The sequence below is a fragment of the Triturus cristatus genome, chromosome 5_1 (assembly GCF_964204655.1).
Source record: "Triturus cristatus chromosome 5_1, aTriCri1.1, whole genome shotgun sequence".
NCBI lineage: Eukaryota > Metazoa > Chordata > Amphibia > Caudata > Salamandridae > Triturus > Triturus cristatus.
In genome coordinates this window covers 830454165-830474502 of record NC_140587.1, presented here as the reverse complement: position 1 = coordinate 830474502, position 20338 = coordinate 830454165, and positions in this window count along the sequence as shown.

The following is a 20338-nucleotide window of genomic DNA, read 5'->3' as shown; positions in this document are numbered from 1 at the left end:
GACTTAGCCACGTGTTTTGGAAGTCAATCATGGGCACTCTGAATTGCAAGTATATCATACCAATGCTGGCCCTGATTGTTGACATACACCAATTATGTGTAAAATAGCTAAACAGGTGCCCTTGGAAAACATTGCCTGGCATTTGACCTCTGTCTTTGAATGAATAGCAAATGTGAGGAGATAAAAACAAGATTTACAGGCCTGTTTACAGAAACGATCAAAATCATTTGTTTAAGCATATGTTTTGCAATTAAATCACATGCACTCCAAACTAAAAGTAATGTTGCACCAGCAAATCGAATGGAAAAATAAACACAGTATATTGAAAGTATTTAACTTTAATTTGCCAGTGCAACATTACTTTTAATTATGAATGCATGTGAATTACTTTTGAAACATACATTTATACAAAGGCTTTGCATTGTTTGATTTTGTTTGACTCTGAAACAAGTCTTTACACCCACCAACCAAAAATCTACACCAAATTTGCATTCTTAAAGTCCCCGGTACAATACTCTAGTCTAATAACATGGATATCAAGGAACTCCAAACCCCCTTACAACTGAAGGGCCCTGCCTACGGAGTGAGGCCACTACCCTCAGCTGAGGGTCAACAAACTGCGGCGCCAACTTACCAGAAAAGGACATAAAAATGCCAAATGGAAATAAAAGCTCAGTCGCAAACAGAGATCTAGGGGGCATCATTATCAAAGCATTTTGTAGCGGAAAAAGACCAAGAAGAGGCACTCTGACCAACGTGGATACCCCAAACATAACAAACCACAATAAGAACAGGAAGCAACATCCACACACTCCCCGGATCACAGCCCCCAAACATCCCCCTAAACATCCACCAGAGATGGGGGGCGTGGCCAGGCTGCCGACCAAGAAGGCCGCGCGGCGCTGAAGCTCCACCAGCGATCCCGACGAGCTTCGCCCATCATGCTATTTATCCTGGCCGAGATCGGAGCGGGACGATGCGGCTGACTGCTGGAGAATACCCGCGTTCATCTGAGTCATCTGGGGAGTAGGAGCTCCCATAATTGCGGCAGCGGAAGCAGAGATGTCGTCCGAGGACGGAGCTGCGGCGTAGAGCAGGGCGCGGCTGGGGACTAGGCTGCGTCGGTCACTGCAGCGGAACACAGCTCCAGCGGGCATCCATTTTCGGGCCGACTTTGCAGGCACCGCCGGACTGCATGTAGGCCGGTTCTTCTTGCGAGCCCCCACCCTCTTGAGGGTTGCTTGTAGCTTGAAGCCCCATACTTGGTCGTGGTTCAGCCCGTTTAGTCCCCGGAGGCCCCGCAGCGATAGGGCCCGGGGGTGAGCCTAGGGGCCAGCCACCCGGCTGTTGGTGCTGGGCGGGGGGCCATGGGGGTTCGGGCTTGTCTGGCAGTTCCCGGGGCTGATTTGGACCACACGGGTGCCAGAGAGCGCTTTTGTATGCGCAATGCACGTTTAGAGCTTCGAGGAGACTGAGCCCATTTATTACTGCTCTGATGATTCTGCAGTGCGGCTGCTAATGGTGCCGGAGTTGGCCAGCTACTGAAGTGCCCTGGTGTGGCGCAGAGTGTGCCAGCTTGGAATGGCCTAGTCTTTCTACATATACCTGTGATACAGAGGGGCAACTACATTGACCTATTATCTGCAGGGCCCTGTGTGGTCCTTGAGTCGTAGTGGGCCCATACTTGCTCCTTTCTGTTGTGGCTGTGACCTCCGTTTGTGCCCTTAGTCAAGCTGGCAGCTAGCGTGCCCGGCAGGGACGCAATGGGACGAAAGGAACCCAAACAATGCCTACTACAGTTAGGGAAACCTGCTGAGCAATCGGTTGAGTCTGGTGGCGGCATGGCAGAGGGGGGCATGGAGGACACTGGCCTTAATGAGGCCCCGGCAGAACCAAATACACTGCTGCTAGAAATGCGGGCAGGTTTTAAGATCCTTGAAGGCCGCTTTGACACGTTTGATAAACAGCGGGATGGCATGGGCGCCAAGCTGGACATACACGAGAAGCGCTTAGATACGGTGGAAGGTAGGGTGTCTGACTTGGAAGATGGCGCAACTCAATCTACTAAGCGACTAGACCGCATGGAAAAAAAATACTAAAGGAGGTGGCCATGAAGAACTAGGTCTTGGAGACGCGCAGTAGGCGCAATAATGTCCACATCCTGGGGGTACCGGAGTCATCCAATACAGGGCATATGGATCAGTTTGTGGAGTCCCTACTCACAGACATTTTTTGCAAAGAAGTCTTCACTTCCACCTTTCTTGCAGAAAGGGCCCATCGCTCCCTTGGTCCCCGGGCTGTCCTCCTAGACCTATCATTGCCCGAACATTAAATTTCCGGGATAGAGATACTGTGTTGAGGTTGGCGAGAGAGGGAGGTTCCATCACTTGGCAGGGCTCGACACTGGATTTATACCCAGATTTCACTATCATGGTTCAGGATGCAAGGAGGAAGTACACTGGTGTGATGGCCACGCTGCAGAATCTGGGCCTGAGATATGGCATGCTGTACCCAGCTCGACTCCGAGTAGACTTCAATGGCCGGACTCATGTATTTACCATTTCCACAGCTGCCCAGGAACTTTGCAGGGACTACAAGGGAAACAGCAGCAGCCACAAGAATAAGGCCTTACCCGGGACATTACCTCCTAATAGTGGCTCGGCGGCCAGTGTAGACTTATTTTCCAATGAGTGATTTTGGTAATTTGTACGGGCATACTGCGGCTAATTGTTGCATGTAATCTCTTAATATTGGGCGACTGACATGTTTTTGCATGATTTTGAAGGTTGGGTAACTGGGTTGGCATTGCCACACCCAAAGTGTTGATCACTCTGTGTGTGTTTCAATTTTGAGATATGTATCTTGTACTGATTCAGCTAGTTGTACGATAGTGTTTACATGATACAGGTTCATGTTTTTTCACTGGGGACATTTCCTGCATTATGTTGCGCGCGGATGGGTGGGGGTTGGAGGGGGGACATAGTAGATTCCTGGGGTTAATAGTTCTAACATTGTTTATTCACTGCAGCATGACATGTTTCTATTGTAATGCACAAGGTCAGTCACTGCCCAAACCACTGGAATGTCTGATCGGTGTAGGTGAACACCATTGAGAAACAATTAGTTGAATTGGACAGACAGCAAATTGTGAGTTCCGATCCCAGCCGGCTCGCCCGCCGCCTGACGCTTCTCTCAGAATTGAGAGATGCAGCGGAACGCGAAAGTCGTTTTTTAAGCAAGTTTTCAGTTGCTAGGCATTACGAGGAAGGAGCTAGACCTGGCTGCACGTTAGCGCATCTAACCAGGCCGTCGGCTGGATGGTCCTACATCACCTGCATACGTTCCTCCACAGGTCACACCGTGAACAGCACCTCTGAGATCCGAGATGAATTTCTATCTTACTATGCCACTTTGTATACCACTCGGGTGACACAGGATGAAGCGGACCGTGATAATTATCTTGCAGAGATTGCAATGGTGTGGCTCAAGAAGTTTATGCAGCAGGTTCTGACGGAGCCTTTCTCCGTTGAGGAGATTGGCAGTGCTATTGACGCCATCAATGGTTTGACGGCTCCGGGCCTTGACAGTTTTACTGGCGTCTTTTATAAAACCTATAAAGATTTGCTTTCGCCCTATCTACTGGAAGTTTATAATGAAGCACTAGACTACAAGGTACTTCCAACTACTTTGCCTGAGGCTGTAATAATTATTCTCCCAAAGATCGGAAAAGACGCAGCATTATGCGGCTTGTACAGGCTGCTATCACTTTTAAATCTTGATTATGAAATATTAGTCCAGATGATCGCATTACAACTGGCCCTATTATTGGACCGTATTATTTCCGGCTCAGTCTGGCTTTGTCCATCGCAGGTCTACGGCGTTAAACTTGCGTATGTTGGTCACAGTCATATATCGGATCAACCCTGTAGTCCCGGTAGCCGCGGTCCTATTGGACACTGAAAAGGCCCTTTTCCTTGCGGTAATGAGAAAGCTGGGTATCCCAAAGGGATTTATTGGTCTCACGGCATTGTTTTATGCTGTGCCCACCGCTAGTCTCCGTCTCAACGGTACACTGTCCCCCTCATTCATGCTTACTTGTGACACCCGCCAGGGATTTCCACTCTCCCCGCGGATTTTTATATTAGCAATGGACCCGTTGGTTCATCATTTCCAAGAACGGCATCTGCACAGGGGTCTCCAGTTCAAAACGGGCCCACTTTTTATCTACCTGTATGCAGATGATATTATTCTGTATATCCATCACCCCCAAGAGAATTTGAAACCGCTTATCAGAGAGATAGTTAGGTTTGGCTGATACTCAGGGCTGGGTATTAATTAGGGAAAATCTGAGATTTTCCCGCTCACACAGGGCACTGCTCACTGGGAGTGTGAATTCCCACTCGCATGGTGTGAGGAGTCAGTCAGGTATTTGGGGGTACAGATGCACAGAGACACTGAGCAAATAATCCGGCTAAACGATGGCCCTGCGGTACACAACCTGGAACAGCAAGTAGAGCGCTGGTTGAAGCTCCCACTATCCCTGGCGGTACATGTGGCCTTGGTGAAGATGTCTATCCTTCCGAGATTCTTGTACCTGTTCCACAACATACCTATTCCCCTCCCCAACATTTTTTTTCGCACGCTGAGATCTCATCTCATCAGATTGGTCTGGGGGGGCGGACGGCCCAGAGTTAGCTGGGACACCTTGTCTTTACCAAAAAAGAAGGGTGGGTTCGGGGTCCTTAATTTCCAGGTATACTATTTAGTCATCCTGATGCAAGGATTCCCTACTCCAAGCCTGAGGCTGATCTGGTGCTTCCGCTCCATTACGCTCTGTGTTCCCGAGGGGATTCCTCACAGATCCCAGTGATATTCAGACAGTCTCCACCACTTGCTGGGCCTGGCACAAATTGACTAAAGTGACAGGTGGAGGTGCTTTGTTTTCATCGGAAATCCCTGTGGTGAATAACCCTTGGCTTCCCATCACGGAGGAAAAAATAGGGCAGCACACACTTGCAGCGTATTCCATGACTAAATTTGGGGATTTGTTCCCGAGGGGACATGTATTTTCTAGTACTGAGGGCAGACATTTTAGCGGGGCCACATTCATGGACCAATTTGTTTTTGCTTGAATACGAAGGGCGATCCGTGCCAAGATTTCGGAGTACCCGCTGGAGCCTGATTCCTTCCCTCCACTCTCCCTCCTAATCACAAGCCCAGGGGGAGAGCACTTAATTTCAAGATTATATAAAGCATGTATGACATTAATCCCTAGTAGGGACATCAAAATATGGGAGGCATGGGAGCGAGATCTTGGGCACCCAATTCAGGATTCACACTGGTCCTTCTGTTGTGAACAAACCAAGGAAATCTCCTTAAATAGCAGACATAAGCTTATACATTTCAAATATTTGTGGCGGGTATATATGACCCCAGCTAAGCTACATGCTATTGATTCAAACCGCTTGCACTATTGCCTCAAGTGTGGTGGCCTACAGGCCGACTTTGCCCACCTAATGTGAAATTGTGTTAAGATTGGTCGTTTTTGGAGATCTATATTTGAGATTGTATCACAAATGATTTACTTGGAAGTGTCCCCTATGCCGGAGATTGCTTTGCTGGGTTACGTGGGGGGCTTCCGAAAAAGATCCGTAAATTCACAGCCATTGCCCTTCTGCTTGCACAGAGGGAGATAGCGCTCAAATGGGGTAGTAGAGTGTCACCCACGGTCAGGGACTGGCTCCATAGTCTTACATCCTGCAATACCAATTGTGAGCTATATTCCAGCACTCGACCTCTTGCCTCCCGTCCAAAAGATATTTGGGAGCTGCTCAAAGCTTACTTGCTGGAAACTAGCACTACCTCTGCTACACAACCACCCGATGGGATAGTCCCCACCGGAGTGGGGCAATTTACAATACATTTCATTTTATTAGGTTGCTGTGATTCATTGCTGTCTCCCTGGGTGGTCTGTACTGTGTTGCTGCTTGGGATTAATCTGTTCTGGGTAAACCAAGTGAGGATGTTCCAAATTTTGTTGTGCAATATACCCCAAGAGATTGCCCTGTTATTTATTAGTGCATTTCTAAATTGCAATTGCATTACTGTCTATTTGTGTTGCTGTTTCACAATTCTAGTGATTAATCATGCTGGGTTGTAAACTATAACAAAATAAAGATAAAAAAAACATCCACCGGAGATCGGAAGAATGCCTCCAACACGCCACAACCCAAAAACAACTCTCCCGTACAGTCACCGAACGCATCTGCAGCTGCAGTTTCAATAACATACCTCCCACCAGCGTACAACTCTACCTACAACTCCCCCTCTTCCCAACAAAATGAAGATTTGCAAGGCCCAGACTGGAAAATGTCATATCTTGCATCCAAGGAATGGAATAAACTGGTTGTTTCTTACACACTAAAGCCAACCCAGGCCCCAAACAGGCGGCACCACCCAGCAAAGACAGCTTAGAGAAAACTCACCACAAAGACACCATCTGGGCAACCTTACTCAACACTATGCAGCTCTCAGTGACCACCCTACAATACCAATCAGATAAGCTGAATATGCAACTTACGGTTCTTAACACCTTAGCAGATTTCATCTTAGGGATAGATGAGAATCTTGAAGACCTCAACGGCCTGATAAAACTAGGGCAAACAGACACCCAAGCTACTCTAACTGCACAAACGGAGTGCACATGTGAACCAATATTGGAGAAATTAGCCCCCCTTCCGGCCATTCTGGAATGCTTACTAACAGACTTAAAATTGATCTCTAAACCAAATAATACCATTCAACCCGTCCAAGGAGCTGTGGGAAGGTGCACCTGGCCAGGACACCATGCCTGACAGATTCCAAAACACAAGGGCCCAACCCACGGCCTTAAACCATGTGGAAAAAACATCCACCTCTCCCATTCCTCCTCAAGAAAAGGCCAGCAATTTAGTCCCCAACAATGCAAAAGCTTGCCGAAAAGCTAGAAACAAGAAGAACGGGATCACTGGCTACTTTAGGATGGGCACTTCAACAGGGGCTAAACCAGACCTAAAGGAGAGCATCCATCACCTGCAACAACTTCAGCGATCCGACATCCCAATAACATTCTGGAATAGGGACTGCACCGGGGACGCCATTGCATACATTAAACATTACACCGTGTACAGAACGCAGAACAGCCACCGTGGCTTTAGACATCAAGGATCTAAATACCTCCCCTGGAAGGGCAGTCAGGAGAAGACCTCAATAATTGAACACCACAAGCCTTAATCACAAACGCAGAATGTGCACTACCCCTCAACTCAACAACAATTCAGACACAAACCGAGCAAGAAGCGAATGTCCAAACAAGGGTGGAAGCAACTGAATTCCACAGGTGAACCCCTTCACCAACTGGGCCAATCGCAAACCAGGCAACCACCATACTGGGCCAACCTAGAGCCTCTGTCCAATGGAGACTAACTGGGCCACCTCAAACTAGTTATAACCCAACCTGCAGTCAAACAGCCACCAACCCTATTGACCTCTGACCTTCTAACCCTCCTCCTCGACTGATAACACAATTCACATTGACACAACTATGAGGTGAACCAGCTAATGAAGAAAAACAACTGACACCACAATATTGCTGCCTGAATACAAATCAAGTGGGAGAGGAGACATTCTAAACGAGGGTAATATACTGCGACTTCACCAAACAATTAACAGCCTGGACAACCTGCTCTTAATCAACCTTTTTAAAATTGAGTTCTTCCATGTTGCCAACCCGTAGGATCTGAAGGAAACCAAAACTACCTGGATAACAAATGAGACAGCCATCAAGGTCATGAATTAGGCATATATATTTCAACAATGGGGGATAACGCTATATCCCCACAACAAACCCTGCTACTCAATCCCCTTGCTAATTGTAAAGACTTGTAAACTGCGGCCGCAGGACCAACACACCACCAATTCAATACTTAAAGGTGCAAGAAGCACCTCCCCCTGAACAAATACAGAAACAATATCCCATGGGGGGGTACGAACCAAACGAGCCAAAGGCAGAAGCAGCCAGAAATGCCTGGAGTCATCTAACATGAATAATCAATGTCAACCACACAATGACAGAAAACCCTCCACACCAGCTCTATCTCAAAAGGGCCCAGACTGATCTGCATGTGCATTTGGAACATCAACAGCCTGGCCCTCAAAGCAAAAGATCCACAGCTCTTAGACTACCTCCAGGCTTTCAACCTCATATTCCTCCAAGAATCCTGGGAGGAGCAAGCTACAGAACTACAGGGGTTCACATCCCCATACAGAAGGGGGCAAGATACGGCCACCGATCGGGTGGCCTGATAATTTACGCTTCAATACCAACAATAGGAACCATCTAACCATTACGGACAATCATATCGGCTACATGCAAAATCCAGGCAGTAAGTACAACAACAACAGTCACCTTTAATGAAGAAGAATGGCTGATCATACACATAAATGTCTGCCTGCACCCAAGGCACAACCTCAAGGGTGTAAAATAACTGAGGGAAGAGCTATCAAGAATCTCAAATGCAGGACATAAATAGCACATCACACTATCAGGGGATTTTAATCTTCACCTTCTGAGCACCACGGGCAATGAAGACCTGCTACAGGACCTAGCAGAGGAATGGAAAATTCCAAATCAGGGCCCAAGTCATTTAAACAAACAAACCAGATCATCAACTTACCTTCTATGAGAACTTGAACATCTCAATCTGTGGTCCCTTAATGACTGCTTCCTAAAGGATAACCCTCCAGCACCCACGTTTCACTCATCAACAACTACCTCACACTTTAACTAGGCATTTGTCACCCCCCCCCATTCCACAAAATCTCCTCCTATCACGGGAGAAAATGAACAAAGTGACCACCTACCGCAAGAAGTCACTTTTAAAGCAACAGCCATACATTTAAATCCAGTCCTAAAAACATGTGGCACAGAATACACCACCACCTGTAAGCGAATCAAGTGCAGCTCCACTTTGGTAGAGAAACTCTTAGAATCTTCTAAAAATCTCCTTCAGCAAGACCACAACACGATGACAACCCCCTTAACTATATGGGAGGATTTCAACAAGACCCTCAGGGACACACAATGGAATCCTCAGCAAACATAATCACACCTCAGGTCAGAAGACTCAAATGCTCTATAAGCAAAAACTAGAGGAAACCCCACAAAAACCCTACAGGGCGAACTGAGAAAATTCAAGGCTAGCCGGGAAAGGACATAATGGGACAAAGAGAGAGAAGAAAAGGAATCCTTGTCGGTAAGGCTGCTCCATGATTCTAAGAGCAATAACTCTGCTCGGTTCTGGCAGACAATTAACACCCTCCATCAGCCATTCCATCAAGCAATAAACTCACATTTCAGAGGAAGACTGGGTAAAATTTCTGTGTCATCATTTTAACAGACTGGATCAAGAGGGAGAAGAGATCAAGGTAGAGACCAGTGCAACAACAGGAGATGATACACACCCAGGCATCACACACACGTACACTAAACCCAAAGCAGGAGAAGAAGCAGCAGGTACCAAAGCACCTCAATCCAGTGAGGAGGAACCCCTCAGCATCTCACCACAGCATATCAGGAGGCAAACAGCCAAAGGGAGGCCAGAAGGTGCCCCAGGCCCCAATGCGATTCCACCCATCCTGTACATGCAAGACCCAGTGTACTGGAGTAAAACTCTGGTGCCGGTCTTCAACGAGATACTGGAAAAAGAAACCATCCGATAATCCTTAAAGGGATCTACAATCTCTCCCATCTACAAACAGGGTGACATGGGTAACGCAAAACAATACTGTCTTATTGCCCCGTTCGATAACGAGGCTAAATACTTCTGCAAACAAATGGGAACTACCACCATCATGGACCTATCACTACTGATTGATGCAGATAAAGAAGCAAAGCAACCGCTATTTCTATGTAACATTGACTACAGCTTAGCATTCAATCACGTTGATCATGCAAGACTATGGCAGAAGCTAAAAAGATGGGACATTCCACCAGCCCTCTTAAACCAGCTGATCTTATTACACAAGGACACCTGGGTCAAAATCAAGCTGGGAGCCAGGATACACCTTTCAAGGTGCATTAACACCACCATGGGGCTAAAACAAGGAAGGATCTTAGCACCCACACTGTTTAACCTCTTTATGGCTGACATTCCGGCGATATTGGGCAAAAGCATGTCCCACGCCCAAAACTTGGAAACATTACCCTTTCCAACCTCCTCTTTGTGGATGACCTGGGGCGTATTACACATTATCACTGTTTGCGCCCCATTATAATGTAAGCACTGCACCCCCCCCCCCGGGCAGCCGCGAACTCACGCTGCCCAGGTGACAGCGCATTCATGTGAAAACACAGAGCAGCCGCTCCGTGTTTTCACACTGAAGGGGGCACCCGCCTGCACTTTCAAAGGGGTTTAGAGATCCCCTTGCAGGTAGGTGCAGTCACTGACTGCACCCGCCTTCAAGGGGATGTCCGATGGGTCCATGGGAGCGCCACCTGAGGGCTTCTTTGACTCTGCGCCCACGTATGTAATATGGCACGGGCGCAGAGTCAAAGGAATTCCCTCATTTACATAGGCATTCCCCAATGCAAATGAGGGAACACCCTCTGTTGATAGCGCTGGCGCTTTAAGTGCACCAGCGCTATCGGTATTATAGAATGGGCCGCACAAGCGCCTGTGTCCCCTTCTATAATACCAAAGTGTCCCGGCCATGCAAAGCAGGCGCAAAGGCCAGTTGCTCCCCCGGGGCACCATCTGTAATATGGCCCCTGGTCTTAATAAGCCAAACACCAATCAGACTACAGCACCTAATGAACACTACTCAAGACCTCTCGCAAGTGAATGCTCTGCAAATCAACTTCAGCAAAATAAAAGCAATGGCAATAATAAATACCAAAAAGAAAAAACTGCACTGGCATCTGGACGTGCACCGCCTAGAACCAGTAACTGAGTATAAATACCTTGGAGTCTTACTAGAAAGCAAAGGCTTCTACAAACCCCAGATGAAGGCCCTGATTCGGAAATGTACCACAACAACACTAGCCATGAAGCCTCTAAAAAAGCACTGTCATGCCTGACCTTGCATCCCCAACTCCATGTCCTCTAGGTAAAGGGACTCTCAATGTTGACCTATGGAAGCAAGTCAATGCGAGGGAGGTACGCAATCTTTCTGGATAAAATCATCCCCAGCACAAATGTGGCTAGAATTTGGCCTTCAGAAATAGACCATGGCCAGAAGGGGGTTTCATAAACAGTTGGCGGAAGATCTGGGGAGCAGAGCCAGACTCATTGAATTCACACCTCTGGGCTGAACTGTCATCCTGGGAACACTCACCAGCTAGAGAGTACCTTCTAGGTTCCCTACTGAAACTAGGCCTGTCTAACTTATGGGAGACCCCTGCAACCCACTTGAGCTTCATAAAAGCAGTACCTAAAGCCACAAAAATAATGTTGAAGAAAAAGCAACTCTGGCAAAAAGGGCACTCGGCTGGTCTGTTCTTAACGATTACACAGTCACCAAACCACAAAAATACCTGAGTGTAGGCATCAATATAACGATGAAGGAGATTTTTTTAAGATACTTCCGATTCTCCATCACCTACCTCCTTGGAAAAGGAAGCCTGGAGAGTACACCTGGCAACTTTGCAGTAACAGAAGTGAGGATCTTAACCACATAATCATTATCTGCAGAAGCCTACTAGATGTCAGACGATCAATGCTCCGCCTATCTTTAATCAAAAAGGCATTCAGTCTTGGAGGTAGGCAGTGAAGTCCTGCTTCAACCCGAACACCACTCAGCTAAACTGCCGCTTCACAAGATTCCTCAATGGAGCAGAAAGGAGGCTGGCCCAATTGCCTCCTCACAACGAAACAACAGGCGAGTAAAACAATAACTGGGCCAAGTATAATCTTAACATCAACTGCCTACTCTCCTAATATGGACAAGTCAGGCTGCTAGAATTCTTCTAAAATCTTTGTGAATGTCATCATTCTATGTAATATGCATATTTCACTTTCACCCAACAAATCAAACAATGCTGACAAAACCGGATAATCAAACAAGCACCCTCTAACTACAAAGTCACCGAAAAATCCAACCAAAGGACTATTTTGCACAGCAAACGTTGCTTAACGAATTCTTCACACCACAAAACGTTACTGTCGATTCTCAACTGCCTGAAAGCTACAGCCTCTTATGATTTCTTTTCAAGACCCGACGGCTAAGAAAATCACCAGTAATTAATGACTGTCAATCTCTCTCCCGAGAATTGGGTGCAAGTGGGTCTGCAATACACTTTATGATATCAGAGCTCTAAATCAACGGTTTGAAAGTGCAAAGGCTTACCTCAAGCAGATGACATTTTATGATGCTTTTACCCTTCTTTCTTTAATATCCTGTTTCGTGTTATATAAATGAATTTGCTAAATGATACATGTATGCAATGTTTTTTTATTAATCAAGCATAATAAACTTATTTGTACCTTTGATTTTGTTTGTAAACACACATCCAAATAAAGTCTTTAATTTGGAGTGCTAGAAGTGAGATTTAGCCACGTGTTTTGAAAGTCAATCATGGGCACTCAGAATTATTTGTATATAATATTGACAGCAGACCTAAGTGCTGAACTACAGCCATCATGTTAGAATTTGTGTAAATTGCTTTTACAACATGCGATTAATCAAAGGCTTTGCATCGCTTGATTTTGATTCGAAACACATACCCAAATAAAGTCTTTAAATTGAAGTGATAGACCTGTGATTTAGCCAGGTGTTTTGAAAGTCAATCACAGGCATTCAGAATTACATGTATATCACACAGATGCCGGACCTGAGTGTTGACGTACACCAATCATGTGTAAAATAGCTAAACCGGCACCCTCGGAAAACAGCGTCTTGTATTTGACCTTGGTCTTTGAATGTACATCAAGTGTGAGGAGATAAGAACAAGATTTACAGGCCTGTTTTACAGAAAAGCTTAGAGCAGCGAGTGAAAATATGAGCACTTCTGTTAAGTGCTCTTTAAAAAAGAAAGAATTAGTTCCTGAAACATATCCTAAAATGGAAGTAGTGGAGGGAAAATGTAATTGTTCCATGCTCTCAGGGAGGCCTAAACACAGGAAGAGGCATGACAAATGAATGCCATTGACAAACGGATAGAAAGAAAATGAGAACAACAATGGAGACAGCAAATGGGAAGCATACGGGCAAGCTGAAGCCATCAAAGTATATACAACATGTCTATTCGAGACAGGGCATGCGCTGTCTGGCAGAGACTTAAAAACAGTAGTCTAATCTTGAGTAGTGACCATTTTTCCTGCTATGGAAGGTATAATCCCTGTGGTTCGCCTTTACCTTGCACCACACATCACAGATGTTTAGATTTTCTGCTATGGAGAGTAAATAGGCCCTCATTATTGGCAAGCTGATTTGAATAAGAATCGAAGAGCTATCTAGGTGGTTGTCCAACAATATATTAAAATATCCACTTAAACTAATAGGAGCCTTTAATTCCATCAAGGTAGAAAAGAGCTGAGCCAGAGAGGAGACATCCGTATTCAGACTATAGTAACTTACTAAGGTAAATGGGTTTTGTCGTACCTTTATTTTTGCAATGATCCAACATCCACCCTCATCTGCTCCATAACTCACTATTTCTGCACCTATCTTCACCTTAAATAGAAGGGCTATTCCTTTGGTACATGAGTTTCTTGCAGCATGATAATTTGGGATGCATTCTCGTTTAAATATTGCAAAATCAGGCCTTGACTTTTCCTCACTCGCAGTCCATTCACATTCCAGCATAGAATTGTGGGGGCCTGCCCAACTTGTTGATTATCAACCTCCCCCCCTACTCTTTCTGTGTTGATGTAAACAAACCTTCCCTTGTGATCATAACACTGTCAATATTATCTGAGGACATATAATTTATTTTAATTTTTTCCCCATGCTCCCCACCCTGTGTGCACCGCCCACGAGAACTCTTCCATACCTGTCAATTGGCATTCCCTTATGCCTATTTGAGTTTGACCACCCTGGAATAACATATTAATGCACTTATGTTTTTTCCCCTGTTTGAATTGTTGCTGACCACCGCCCCCCGTCTTAGCCTGTACAATGAACTTTGTCACCTCCCACATAATTTCCAAAATTGCGGGCAATCTTAGTTGGACACTCGCACCCATTTTCCTCAGCTCCTCCATGCGCTTCCCCAGTTCCTATTACCTGTCTTCTATGGCTCCACAGATGGATGTATGTTGTTACAACGCACACTTTTACAATGCATGCACTTACAACGCATTTTTTACAACGCAACATCCACTACAACGAATTCCATTACATAGCATGACACTACAACGCATTTTTAAAAACTACCTTTACAACGCATTCCATTACATCGCATACTACCTTTACAACGCACACCATTACAACGCATAATATTAAATTGCATTTAAGGTAAGTATTAGATAGTATAGGGGTAAAAATTACTTTTCTAACTCCAGGGGGTGCAACAGTAGGGTAAGTGTTGGATAGTATAGGGGTAAAAATTACTATTCTAACTCCAGGGGGTGCAACAGTAGGGTAAGTGTTGGATAGTGTAGGGGTAAAAATTACTATTCTAACTCCAGGGGGTGCAACAGTAGGGAAAGTGTTGGATAGTATAGGGGTAAAAATTACTATTCTAACTCCAGGGGGTGCAACAGTAGGGTAAGTGTTGGATAGTATAGGGGTAAAAATTACTATTCTAACTCCAGGGGGTGCAACAGTAGGGTAAGTGTTGGATAGTATAGGGGTAAAAATTACTATTCTAACTCCAGGGGGTGCAACAGAAGGGTAAGTGTTGGATAGTATAGGGGTAAAAATTACTATTCTAACTCCAGGGAGTGCAACAGTAGGGTAAGTGTTGGATAGTATGGGGTAAAAATTACTATTCTAACTCCAGGGGGTGCAACAGTAGGGTAAGTGTTGGATAGTGTAGTGTAATATTATGCGTTGTAATGGTATGCGTTGTAAAGGTAGTATGCGATGTAATGGAATGCGTTGTAAAGGTAGTTTTTAAAAATGCGTTGTAGTGTCATGCTATGTAATGGAATGCGTTGTAGTGGATGTTGCGTTGTAAAAAATGCGTTGTAAGTGTAGTGCGTTGTAAAAGTTGCGTTGTAAATGTTGTTCCCCCCACAGATGTATGATCTGATCCTAAATGTGAAACCTATGGCCTGTATTTATTTTTCTTTCAACGCCAAGCCCATGTTTTTTTCTTTTACTGAATACAACAGGAAATTCACCAGTATTTGCCATGATTTTTTTCTGTACTGCATTTACCTTGAATGGGCCCTCTGAATTTCAACCCCAAGGTCTATAGAAGAGATCTCTTGGGAAAATGCATTTTTAAAACGACTAGTTATGAAGCGCATAGTGTTGGTCCCTTCCGTACCTTCATTCACATTCAAGATTCTGATATTTGTTATTATTGAGTTGTTTTCTGCTTATCTAGCAACTCTTTCTCTTTATGTTTCAGTCGGGTTACCTCCTGTTTATTTTCATGTACTGTTGAGCTAAGATCCTGTACTCTATTCTCTAGTTTCAGCGTGAGCAGAGCTAAACCCACTATCTTCTCCTCTAGGCTTGAGCAAGTCATTTAAATCTCCCTCTGATTTGCCTCGAATTTTGAAAAGCGATCCTTAATCTCTTGTGATAGTTGACTAAACATTTCCTGGACCGTTTCCCAGCCTTTAAAGTTACTGCAGCAGGAGTCCTCATTCTGTGGTAGGGTAGCTCACTTTTGTTCTGGACCTTTCGTGGGTTGTGGTGTCCCCTTCAACTGATATTGTATCTTCTATTGCCAAAGGGAAAATTGGTTTAGCACTGGTATGGCTGGATGTATCAGGACAGTTACTGGGGTAGGTTCTGTGGTTATCTCCTCCTGCTCCTCCACTTCCATACTCTTATCCTGACCGCAATTCTCTTCACCTTCATTTGCACCCTGACTCCTTTCATGGTTTATTGAGTCTAATTAACTTTAAAGAAAGACATCAAAGATGGTGTCACTCTAGTGTTTTTAACATTTAGGGGACTTGTTTTATCCTTCAAGGTGGACACAGCTTTTAATGAGGTTCTATTTGAGGTTTTCATGATCATTTGTGTGCTACCCCTTGCACCTGCTTAACAGGAGGCTGGCCACCTATCTCCTTACTTGCTAGACCCGCTTCAGGCTCATGCCTTCTTCCTGTTTTTGTCACCCCACAAGACTTTTAGGTTTATTTGGCAGAGAACCTAGAATTCCCAGAGCACTCTTACCCTCTGTCCTCTGACTGCCTGCCTCCATCTGCTCATCATGGACTGAAGCACACTTTTTCCACCCTTCCCAGCCATGAGGTGAGCTCCTTACTCCGTAGCTGGCAGCTGCTCGCACCTTTTTCTATGAGGCAATTCCTTTTTTGCAGCTTCTCAAACAGCATATGCCTGTGTTGGCTCTTCCAGTGCTGCCAGTGCAGGCCCCATGTCTCAGCAGGATGCACTGTGTGGCACGGAGCTCCTGGAGCACCCCCACCACTCAAACCAGTGTAGCTCCATCGGCTCCTACAGAAAGGGGATACAGCACCTCAGTTGGGTAAAATGGCACCTCCCGGCTGCTTCTCAGTTTCAAAATTCAACTATGAGAGAAAAAAGGGGAGAAAGAAGGGGTGCGACTGCCCTACATCAGGTAGACTGTTACTTCTGAAGGTATGAGCTCCTGGCCTGCTGCCCTAGCTGGCCGCTATGTTCCCTCTACTGATCCCCCATACCATGCACCTATCTGATTGACAACATTCCATTAAACTAAGAAGGCCCTTATGAAAATACAAGGGAACATCACCTCCTTCGTTTGCGCAAGCAAGGATGTAAAATTCTCTTGGAAAAAGCTGACAAGGAACGTGGAGAAAGGGGTCTAGGGCTAACAGATATTCAACTCTACTGCTGAGCCTTCCAGCTGAGGAATAGCATGATGCTCCTCTTTCGCCCACATGAGTCATCAGTGGATATAATGTTTAGCGCTATGCTGCCCTACCAGATGAAGGTTTTTATACAAGTATGGGGCACCCAAATATTTCAAGATGGTTCAGCTAAAGTGCCAAAGTGTGGTATGGGGTCAGGTCTGTTCTGGGAATCCCGTATTATGGTAAGTTGTCCCCAGTATGGGACTCAACAGGGATCCAGAGTGCTTGTTAAACCAGGGTGGTAAGGCCCTCCATGATTATGTTTGGCTTGGTTTAACAGGAGGTTGCAGGTGCCTCCCGCTACAATGTAAACTGATCTTTTATTTGATTCTCCTGGCTAGGAATGAGATTTTAAAAGTGGTGCCAATCCCAAGCCCCAACATCGTGCGAATGGCAGAGGTCAGTGAGGTATTTTAAGTAGCGGGACAGGAAAAGCAGGAATGGGGTAGCGGAGAAAAGGTTTTGGAACATGCTGAAGATAGGATGAATAACACTGCAGCCAATGACTAAACCTCTCAAGTCAGCAGTGGCTGCGGAGGTCATGCCAAGGAGCTACAGTGTAGATAATTGACTGAAGTCAACTAGATAATTGACTCAAGTTGAGCCTTATATTGAGCACTATGGGCTGTCAAAGGCTGGATTGTTCTCACCAGAGGTGATATGACATAAAAAAATAAAAAATAAAGATCCCTAACCATTTTGAGTTTAAGTGTGCTTTTGCATCCTAAGATCATTGTACGTATCGATCTAGTAAATATTTTTTGCTCTATTTAGTTGAAGATTTAGAGGTGATTGTGTGTTTGCACTCTCAGTCTTGGTGTGCTCTCTGTTCCCCTGCCTGCTAACTTGCAGCTGAATGTTGTCATCATGTACATCTTCATGGGGGGGACTATCTCCCTGATGCTGTTTATTCCTGATGTTAGCCATGAAAGTCCTCCTTACGGTCTGGCACTGAAAACTCTCAGTGTCCCAAATGATTTGCCCAGTTATGCTGCTCTGACACTGGCCTTTGTAGGCATCAAGCATGGGGATTCTCCTGCCAGTGATGGACAGGAAAAAGAAGACATTACACCATCCATCCTAAATACGACGCACAGTGTAATAATGCACTTCCTCTGAAAAGCTGTACTCCAATGGGCTATAGGAAATTGTATTCTGTCGACAGAGTCAAAGGGAGCTCTGTTGAAGGAATACTTAAGGTCGGCGGGAGGACCAAGGGTTTGTAAAGGAGTACCCTGTCTGTCAACCTCTAAATCAGGCCAGAGTTATCGAGTATCTGAGGATTTTTTCAATTGGAAATGATAGAGAGAAACAAAAATAGATAGAGGAAGGCTAATGCATTTCAGTGGAAGTGTACTATTATCATAAGCAGCAGGAATGCTTTAGAATATGCTCTATCAGAGACATGGAAGACAGAGGTAACTTCATGCATGAGAGCAGACAAAGGGTTGCAGTCTGAATACCAAGTGACAGAGGGAAGGCAGAAGTGGGGGGGATGGAGGGCAAGAGCTAGAGACCCTTCTTGCCTGTGGGATCAATATATCCATCAGAAGGGGCAACCTACCAAACACTCACATGTAGAAGGACAACACATTGATCAGAGTTGACAAACACTGTAGCCCTCACCTGGTTTTCTATTATAAAAATATTGCATTTTATAAAATTATGAGTGAATATCCCTCAGTTTTGCAGTTCTAATTACATTGCAGCAGCCATCATAGTTGTTAACCTTTGAAACCCAAGTTCACCTAACCACATGAGAAAACACATAAAGCATGGGGTTTAATATTTCTGTGACTCGTGTTAATGCTTGATTTCGAGCTGGGAAGGTCAAAACAAGCCATATCTTACAGTATAGGAGTAGTGTACCCAAATGCTGAGTGTTTTCCCTCTTTCCAGTGTTTTTACTCAGCAATGTTAGAATGTGGTAAATATAAACTAGCTGTAATTCCAATTTTTATACAAAGGTGCTCTACAAAATATTGAGGGGCATATGTATGCGGAAGTGATGGAGTGAAGCGTTAGCTTTCATGGCTTAACTCCTCACTCCGCCACTTCTGAAATGCAAGGCTGCACCATATTTACAAGGATTTGGTGCAGCCTTGCGTTTCCCCCTGCACTGGTGCTACACTTAGCAGTGTAGCGCCAACTCAGGCACCCTTGCACCATAGTGCAAGGGTGTCAGCGTGTAGGGGAGGATTGTTTTTGTGTAGGAAGGTGTCCCCTCCTGCACATAAACTATCCTAAAATGCCATTTTGTCACTTTTATGTGTACTGCTTCATGCACAAGGCAGCACACATGGAAAAAGCAAAAACGAGGAGAAATAATGCATCTCTCCTTACTTCGCCAAGTTAAGATCAAGTTTTCCCTGGTCTTATTTTTGGCTTTGCCTCCTATGTACGCTGCCCTTGTACATAGGGGGCCGCGTCAAAATAATCAATGAGAGTTGCGGTGGAACGCCCACCACAACACCCATTTCCCACCCCTTTCACACTAACCATAGCGTAAAAGGGGGCCTTATTTACAAGGCAGTGTTAAGCCACGTTAAGTGGCTTAACGCTGCCTTGTAAATAAGACAAAGCCCCTATCACCACCACCACGTCTTAAAAAGTGATGTTGTGTTGGCGATAGAGGCTTGTACATATGCCCCTGAGTTTTTTTAATACAGAAGAACTATATCGAAGCCCGAAATACTGACTACCAACATATAGTCAAAGTAATTAGACCTGGAGCAAAGGGGCATATTATCAAGAAACGGTGTTAAAATTATCGCTTGAGAATTCCCATAGAAGCCCATGTTCTGCTATCAACATGGGCTTCTATTGGAATTCTCAAAGAAATATTAGCAAGCCCGTTATCGTTGCTTTAGCGGCAGTTTTCTGCCGCTAATTTTAACGCCGTGCTTGATAATATGCCCCAAAGAACGGTAAATTTACAGTTCCCTACATATGCATATTTAGCAATATGTTGGTAGTTTACAAGCTGGAGTCCATAATATATGTGCATGCCAAGATTATTGATCTCAGCATCTGCACACGGTACCCGTAATGAAAGTTATACAAGATTTATATTTTGCACACTATTATAAATCATCATTTGGCACCAGTTGTAATGGTAGTCTAAGGGGAGATTGGAAGCACATGATCTGTGAATGTTATTACTTCTGGGATCTAAGGAAATCTGGTGCCCTTTGCATCCTGCTCCCAAGACAGCTTTGGTCTCATTTTTGTCTAAGGGCTAATTATCCGATCCATTATTACCACTTCCGGTAACTCTTCAGCAATCTCGTCTTTCGCAGATTGACATGGAAAAATGACTATTA